Source organism: Beta vulgaris, chromosome 5 (assembly GCF_026745355.1).
Source record: "Beta vulgaris subsp. vulgaris cultivar EL10 chromosome 5, EL10.2, whole genome shotgun sequence".
NCBI lineage: Eukaryota > Viridiplantae > Streptophyta > Magnoliopsida > Caryophyllales > Amaranthaceae > Beta > Beta vulgaris.
This window is the reverse complement of record NC_079206.1, coordinates 66171516-66181198: the sequence shown is the minus strand read 5'-3', so window position 1 is coordinate 66181198 and position 9683 is coordinate 66171516.

Sequence of the window (9683 nt, the reverse complement as noted above, 5' to 3'; positions counted from 1 at the left end):
GTATAACTTTGACCTTTGAGATGACTATTCACACGCCTCATAATAATGATCGTACTTTTGTTTAGTAATATAGAAAAACAAAAACGATCATATAAAATATTATTAGATTTATTTCAATGTATATTTTCGTAATATCAACTTTTTATAACGTTTACAAATATATAATTAGAGATAGTAATGGCTAAAGTTGTGTGTTGGCAAGCATGAAAGTCAAACTTTTGCAAAAATTTGAACAACAAAGTTAACAACAGAGAAATTGAAATTATGTTGTTGTTTCATCATCTTCATAACACCTTGAAACACAACTTGAATCATATCTTGACTCACGGGAACAGAATTAGTTGAAGTTTCTTTGTCAAGAGAAGCATCTTTCAGTGGAGTATCACCACAAATAGTGATATATAGGCAAATCATGGACTGTTGCATCCATTTTATGAGAATTCTTATTTTTCAGGTTGATAAACCATTCAGATTCACCTAGAGTTTGAAACAAGTATCCTTAGTATGACCTCTAAGCTTGCAATGATCACAAAAATGATCATATTTGTCTGTTCTTGCCTTCTTAAAATCTTTCTGCTCACCTTGATAACCTTGAGAAGATGATGAAGGTTTAAATTGAGAATGTTTAGCACTCATAAGAGCACTAATCTCAATTTTGAAGAAGAAAAGATGAATTAATGACATAATCAAAGAGATTTAATGCGGGATTTCAAGAGAAATGAGCATTTAGCTCTGATACCATGAGAAAACTGCAGTAATTTGAAGTTTCGCTTGAGATAAAACTCAGAGAAAAGAAGTTTAGAGAGAGAATTTGAGATCTTATTATCACGTAATAAAAATCTACTGATTACAAAGCTATTACAGAACTTATATAAAAAAGGTCTAAGTAACAAACTAGAAGCGCGTATTACAAGCTTTGTAACTAACTGAACTTGCAACAAAATGGAAAAGAGGTGGTATATAAATATCTTTTTGTTGGAGCTAAACAACTTAACGAGCTTGATAATCAGTGATATGATCATCAGCTTTACTGTTTTTTATAAATTAATGCAAGAATAAAAGAAAATATGAACTCGATCATTCTCTCAAGAGAAATTCCTAATGCGTAAACAATAATAATTTGATATTGACCTCTTCTTTTTTTTGCCGTACAATGGTATTACATTGAACAAGAGCCCACCGCCACTTTTCATATACTATTACAATGTATTTATAGAAATATTAATTAAAGTGTCAATTTGTGCAATATTATATATCTATATTAATTATCAACAAGTATTTACTCCTAATATCCCATGCTCAAAGTAGTGGGAGACAAAAATTAAGAGTAGTGACCACCAATATTGAAATGTCACAAAATGTATGTTCCATTTATAGCGTTTTAGTTTGGCCGATTGATCAACATTTTTCCATAATGGAAGGGATGAAGGAGGTGGCAAACATCTTCTATTATGTCCTCATTTTTCCAAATAAGAGACAAAAGCCCTTCCAGGCCACATAGTTGATAACTGCCACATATCACATTCTATTTGAATATTGATTAACATTTTACTTCAAGCCCCAAGGCTAGGAAAATCCCCTTGTATAGTGCTAGATTTGACAATAAACTAGTTTTTAGGTCCGTGTTATATACCGGGTAGTTATATATTTTATTTATTAATATTTTATTTATTAATATTTTATTTTGAAATAATAACATCAAGTATCACCTGGTTTAGTGGTTAACACTTTAGTATATATGCTTGTGATCTCGGGATTGAATCTTACATAATGCATTTTCTGTTTTTTTAGTATATGTCGATTACATAGCATAAAATACTTCAAGCGAAGGCGCCACGTGACATCGTTCCTTGCTTAGGAACGCTTTTTAATATATTAGTATAGATAGATAGCTGAGTAGTATGTGAGAGGAACTTTTTTTTGAAAAAAAAATATCTTATATATTATTTTATGTGAGATCGATATAATATCTTATATGACACTTTTATAGTAACAAAATACATACATGATCGTCGGATTCCGACCATATAGCCAAACTTTGATTATTTATTTATCCATCCTATTTATGCTTCGGATTCCAACCAAGTAAATGTATATGATCTTTATCCAAAAAAAGGGGTTAGAGAGAGGGAGAATTAATAATCGAAAGTATAATTTTTTAGCTGGAATCTAACAATAAGGTAACATTTTGATAAAAAGTGTTGTATAAAATCTATTATTACTAGTGTGCACTTTGGTAGGAATAGATATCATATCTCCTTGAGACTACCCTAGAAATATCGCCGTAAACTGTTTAAAACACCCAAAAGAATAGGAGATGCGAAAGAGATGCTTGTTTTTTTTAATCAACCTTGAACTTATGGCAAGTAATCTACTCATCCAAATATCACTATCCAGTAATAGTTATTGTCTTCATTGTCTTTATGTTTTTGTTGACTGTCGAAGCGAAGTTAAACTTGATTAGTTGGTTGTTACTTAGGGTCTGTTCTCCCCAGCTTATTTTCAGTTTAGTTCAGTTCAATTCGGTTCAGATCAGATCAGTTCAATTCAGTTCAGTTCAGATCAGTTCAATTCAGACCAGTTCAGTTCAGTTCAGCTCTTGACAATACTTTTACTCTCACATATCACTATTCATTTCATTTCAGTTCAGTTCAATTCAGTTCAGTCTAGTTCAATTCAGTTCAGTTCAGTTCAGTTCAGTTCAGATCAGTTCAGATCAGTTCAGATCAGTTCAGTTCAATTCAGTTCAGCTCAGTTCAATTCAGATCAGTTCAGTTCGATCAGTTCAGCTGTTTTATGCCGAAGAGAACAAGCCCTTATTAGCGATTAACGTTAGTGTGTATGAAAACTGAAAAGGTAACGAGTAGAGGAAGCAATTGATTAGAGGGGTAACTCGAACTTCTAAAATGTTATCCTCTAACTTCGAGGGGTAATAAGATTGTTCTCATTTTCTTATAAGTGATTTTTTTTCATTGTTGAATCAAATACTCAATAATAGTAAAAATTATTGTTATCATTCCTTCCCTCTGCTTGATTCCATCTCCTTTCCGTTCATCTATTTAAACCAAACGCAACCCCTAAGATGTCGACTACATATAAGTTATAGACTAGATGATTTAGCTTAGTTTATTAATTCCTGTGTTTCTAATTAAATAGTTGTACTATTTGCTTTTTCATGTACTCCAAACACTTCTTTGGATATTAATATCACTAATCGCGTATAAGTAAAAATTATAAAAAGTTGAATTGTGGAACCCTCACATTAAGATAAATTTAACAAAATTTCACTTGACTATGTTTTTTCTAGACATAATGATGCGAGAAAGCTTGTCAAAAGTAATTGATGAATAATACACAAATGTCAAATACTGCAACTGTTTAATACTCGTGTCAAAGAAAAAAAAAAGATCTTGTACCCTATCAAACACCTAGATTACTAACTATTTATATATATTTTGCTTAACTATTAAATGTCTTATCTATAATTAGCTTGTTTTACACATTACAAGAATTTCATTTTAAAAAAAATCCTAGCGTACTTTCATCCCAAAATATAGTTCTCCTTTCCCTTTTTTCACGGTAATTTATGCAAGTAGAATATAAGAGGGATAGTAAAGATTTTTTGTTTATTTAAATAAATATCGTATGGAAAAAGATGATTTTAGGAAAGAGAATGGAGAATAATTGGTGAAAGATGATTAATTGTAACATTTTGGTTGAATAAACAAAGGAAAAAACAAAATTCAAGTTCCACTCAAAAAAAAAAAAAAAATTCAAGATGCAAATAAATGATGGGACACGGTTTTTCTAGTCAAATTACGGAAAAATATGGAACTAAATATGAAAATTATGGGAACTATATTTTGAAACGGAGGGAGTATTATAAAATGAGTCTGACTTCCTGGCTCCTGCCAAGGAACTTTCCTCACAGACCTTATACAATTCTTCAAAACATCCACCTAAGAGTGCAAAAAGAAATTCAACCAAAGAAATTCAAAGAGATTTAAAACAATAATGACCACCATATAATATGATAGTGATTTTTGCTATATATAGTTCAGCAGCAGGTGTATAAAGAATGATTAGTGTTACCATCATAACTAATTATCCTTGTTATTCAATATATGTGTTTGAATTCCCTTCTTTATTAATATTATTTATTCTAATGTGTGAGTTTGGTAACGAATTACGTAACATACAAGCAGTTTCTAGAACAAAGCTGCTTGATGAGAAACTTCCTAAGGAATCGATTTCTTAGTCGTCCATTTCTGAATTCTGACTACATTACATTTCGTTTCTTTCTTCTTCAAATTTCCCAATATTATTAATATCAAAGATTTACATCTTTCAATTGTTTCAAGAGCTTCCGATTTCCACGAAGCTGGGAATTGTAGAATGGATAGACAACTTAGATACATAAATTAAGCTAGGTTTCCTTTGATTTGACTCCGGAACATAGTCAAGTGGATAAAACATTATAGACGTGATATGGGTTCGATGGTTCCAAGCTTTTGTCCTAAAATAGTGGCCTGTTTTGAATCAAGTGATTGATATAGTAATTTTTATCCGGACCTCGGAAAATTGGGTTGGCCCGGTCCAGGTATAGGGTTACGTTAGATTTTTTTAAAAGGCCGAACTTAAGTTTATTATGTTTTTATTACTTCTTTTTTCATTTTAAAAAGAAAAACTTTAGTTAAGAGTCCATGAAATTATTAAAAATCTACCTAATTTAAATCAAAGCTTAGATTATAAGTTTACAACATGACCAATATGTTTGAAGAAGGCCGCAAAGTGGTAGTAACTTTTTTCAAATAAGATTAGACAAGAGAGTCAATAAGTACTTCATATTATAATAATTTAAGGAAAAACTAATAAAAGCACTTAGGATCTGTTCTCTTCGGCATAAAACAGTTGAATTGAACTGAACTGAACTGAAAAGAATAGTGATATGTGACTATGTAAGAGTAAAAGAATTCTCCAGAGCTGAATTGAACTGAACTCAACTGAATTGAACTGAACTTAATTGAACTGATGAACAAAACTGAACCAAACTGAAAATAAGTTGGGGAGAACATGCCCTTACAAAACAATCTAAAATAATGCTAAGTATTAGTCACATAATGATACTAACCTTAATTTATAAGTTTTAAGGCTGATCAAATTTGATCAAGTGTAATATATATAAAAGTAAAATCATGATTGATTAGGTCCAATCAAGTTTAATAATAAAGCTCAATAATTATAAATTTAGCTGAAGATTGAAGAATATAGGTCAAATTAAATTTCAATCGACGGATAGATAAATATGTTTATAGAGTGATCACCCCAATTAAACTCTTAAGTCCCAAATTTAGTTTCTTTAGAAGTAGAACTAAACCTGGCTAGTTTGTGGGAAACCATATTACCATATCTCCTGTCATGAGAAAATGTAATGAGAAGAGAATGCATACATGTTTTAGAAACATGACCGTCTCATACAATTAGAGGTCATGTGCTAAATTAAATTATAAAGATTAAATTTTTCTGGTGAATAGGAAGAGATGATAGAAGAGTCATTATTGGTTTATTTTTTGGAGGATAGGAGGAGAAGAAAGAAAAACACCAAATAGAAATTAATCTAATAAATTTACATCGAACATTACATTCGATAAAATTAGAAAGAAATAGTCTGTAATTAGATTTAGATTTTCTTTTTTATTTATTTAGGATGACAACTAATAGAATCGGGCCATTTATATTTTTGAATCCCTGTGCAGTTGCACATCATACACATAGCCTTAGGCGCCTCTGTTTAAAAAGTTGGAAATAACAATTATGAAGCCTGAGATATATTTCATTGATAATCATGTACCACACACTAAAATAATGTGTCTATACGGTAGCATATATTAGGTTCATTTGATGAAAGTGTAGCTTACCATTCATGGTTGTGAAGGTTGGGAAACAAGTTAGGCAACTATTACACATTGAAGCTTATCATCTTACTTATAGTAAAAGAGTTGTGAACTATAAGAGCAAAATTTGATAACATTCTCTACTATATTTAATTGCATCAAGAAACTTATTGTATATTATTTTTCTTGGAATATAACCTTAATGGTGTGGCATGAGCATGGCCTTATATTTTTTTTTCGATCCATATGAGCCACGAAAGCAGTACAAAGTACAAAAAAGGAGAACGGAGATTCGAATATGTGACCTATTATTCACACACCTTAATCTTAAGTCTTAACCACTAAATCAAGATATCCTTGATAGCATAGCCTTATATAATGCCTTGTGTTTTTTTTTTCTTTTGGAAGTTTCATTTTTTCACACAACAAAAGAAATCTACCAAATTTCCCAATTGGGCTTGAAACATAGATGATGTACATATTAAATTATTGTAGTAGTCTTTGTTGGACCCAATTATTAGGAAAAGTTGATCAAGAATTAATGCATTGCATGTTGGGTGGTTTGGATATTTAGGTTGAATTTAATTGGCCCATAAAAGGAAGTTTTATTTGTTCAGCCTACAAAAAGCGAAGTCGTATGTTACTAATTTTACTGTTGGCGACAAAGCCCACCAGATTTGAAGCTCAAGGTCCAATTCGTTGGCTAAATGCTACGTAGAAGTATCATTTTAGTATTGTTGTGTATCACCAACTCAAATATCGTCATAAGTGCAAATTTGCAACGTTTCGATTTTTGCATTATTCATATATTAAAGTGATTGGACGACCTTCTTTTTATCAATATATAAAAATCAAATATTAGTACGTAGGACGTACGATTTCAAATATATAATTTTAACGGGATAAATAATTAAAAGACTAAATGATTATAATTTTGTATTGAGAAAAGTGAAAGTCAAAATTTTACAATTAAAATGAAACAAAGGAAGTATCATCAGCTGACTTCTTGTTATGATACGACCACTTGGTCCTAGAAGTTCTCTATAGCAAGTAATATTGATAATTTTGGTAAAGGTTAGAGAATCAAAGGAGACTTGCATATATTGTCAAACCCACGACGTCATCCCTGCTTCTAGTTTAATTCGAGTTGTTGCCACCATTGGGATCCTAAGAGCGCATTAATTATATACTTGAGTGTATCATGTAAAGTTATTTTTGCTTATCTGCACGCTGAATTTGAACTCTCGTTATTGCATAAGTTTTGCACATTTAGTTTTTCAAAAAAAAATTAAATAGGTAAAAAAAATCTTTTTGGCTGCCCTCGCACAGCCCCCCACTCAAATGCCAATTACAAGTTTTACAATCATACACTCCATGTAACACCCGACTATTACAGAGTTGAGTCCATCATCACTAATGTGCATCCTAGTGCACAAATGCCCTAAAAAACAACTCAAGTTCTTCTAGCGCATTTCGTCTTATCCTCATTCATACTCATGCATATCCTGAGAAAATTTCCATGGGATCACCCATCCCTAGATTACTCCTAAACAAGCACGCTTAATTGTGGATTAACTAAGAAAATGAACTCTCTAAAATAAATATGCATCTTGTGTTGGAATGAGTAACATGCTGAATCTCTTTAAATCAATCATGAGGGAGGGGTATTATACCCCCCCAAAGTCCCCAAACCCTTCTCTTAAATCCCAAGCAAATGCATGAGGTAAAAATTGAATCCTAGAATTCGTTAGGAAAGATGGGAAAACTATTTGAGTCAATCCTAATTCCTATATATATATATTGAAGATTTCGAATTAACAATTACCTAAATAATACCTTAAATGTATCATACTCACAAAATACCCGAGAGTACAATAAAAATTGTCCCAATATATTCAATCTCATAATCATATTAGAAGTATGTTAGCGAAAATAAGCAACTATGAAGGTTCCCTGAAATAAATTTCAATGTAATCGTGCCGCCGAAACAAAAATTATATTCATATAACGATACGTCAATACGTGAGCACTGAGCTGCAAATTATATATATTTTTTTGTCTCTGAATGACATGGAGCAATAAATTCTTAAATATTAGAAATGAAAATGGAAACCAACTTGAATTTTCTTTTTGGGACAAATTTCACAAACCAATAAATTTATTTGATTATTCATGCTTACGCAAATTTTATATCATTAGTATGTTGATTATGAACAAGTGGAAAAATTATATAAAGATATTTGGAAATTAAAAATATATGTTAAGACGAATTTATAAGTTTTTTTTTTTACATGACTATGCTTGGTAAGAGTGAAATATGTAAATATGACCAGAATACAAAACATGTAATAAAAAAACACAGAGAAAGTATAAAACTAGTGCAAAATTCAACAGTAAAATTATAATGTTACAAGTTTGCACTTTCTTCTCCCACAATATTAAATATATTACTTGTTAGTTGCTATAAAATTAGTTCAGATAAATTTATATAAGATCTAACTTTTGTTCAATAAAAATAAGATTTGACGCTCTCACAAAATTCAGGAAATATAATAAGCAAAAATAAGCGAAAATAATTTAAATAAAATAGCCCATATACCATCCAAGTCTTACACTTAACTAGTGGATCTAGTCGTATGTCGAATGGTGAATCGATCATTCTATCGATCTACATTGAATGATTTTTTTTATTTTATGTATTATGTCATTATCTTATTAGGTAAACCTCATGTAAATGTAAACATGTTGTTGTGTCACATAAATTTCCGTTCGTGCCAAAATATAGTATCTAATTGTAAATATATTGAGTTTGAATCAGGTCAATTAGTTCAAATTCGATCGGTTACTCAGACTAGCCGTATTGGTTTTGCTAGGATTAAGTATGACCTAATTTTTTTTAAAAAGTATTGTATATAGTTTTGTCATTGGCTCATTGATCCCCTTCATTTAATTAGTTAGTTATAACACAATTCTAATTAAGACAATAATAACTCATTTAATTGATAGTAATATATGACAATTTCGACAATAAAATTCTTGCGTATAACTGTTACACAATATTTACACTGGATGATTTACAGTATAATGAAGATTTGCATCATGATATGGTTGTTTGAGTTCTTGGTTAAGGAGTCATAACTTAAACAAATGTATAATACTTCCTCCGTTTCTAAATAAGTGCAACACTTCTTGTTTTCACGTTTGTCAATGCATTATTTTAACCATTAATATCTTCAATTACCAATAAGTAAAAATTATAAAAAGTTGATATTAAAAAAATTCACATTCAGACGAATCTAACAAGATCCCACATGACTATGTTTTTTCTAAAATGTAAATCACCAAAGCTAATTAAAGTTTAAACTATGAATAGTAAATACTATGCAAATGTTGCACTTATTTAGAAACGGAGGAAGTATATGATATAATATATGCGTGTAACGCTTCATTAATCTAATCACAAGTTGTGATGTATTATCGCAAAGGAAACAATGATTTTAAGTGTGTTGGACGACCTCGTGAGGAATATTGCACCTCGCGACCCAAAAGCTCACGCCTGAGCCTACTGGATGAGTTGTGTTTGCGGAGTCGGAAACATGTCGAACCCCGCGACCAGTGTCACACACCGTGACGGGCAGCATTGAGCAGGTCGCGCCCCGCGATGATGGTCGCAGCGGGCGACCTGCTTCTGTCTCGTGTTGATTGTGTCGCATTGTTTCGCATGATTTTGACGGTTACTTTGCATAATCGTCAGAATCATGCGATGATAGTTATGAAAAGAAACTCTAT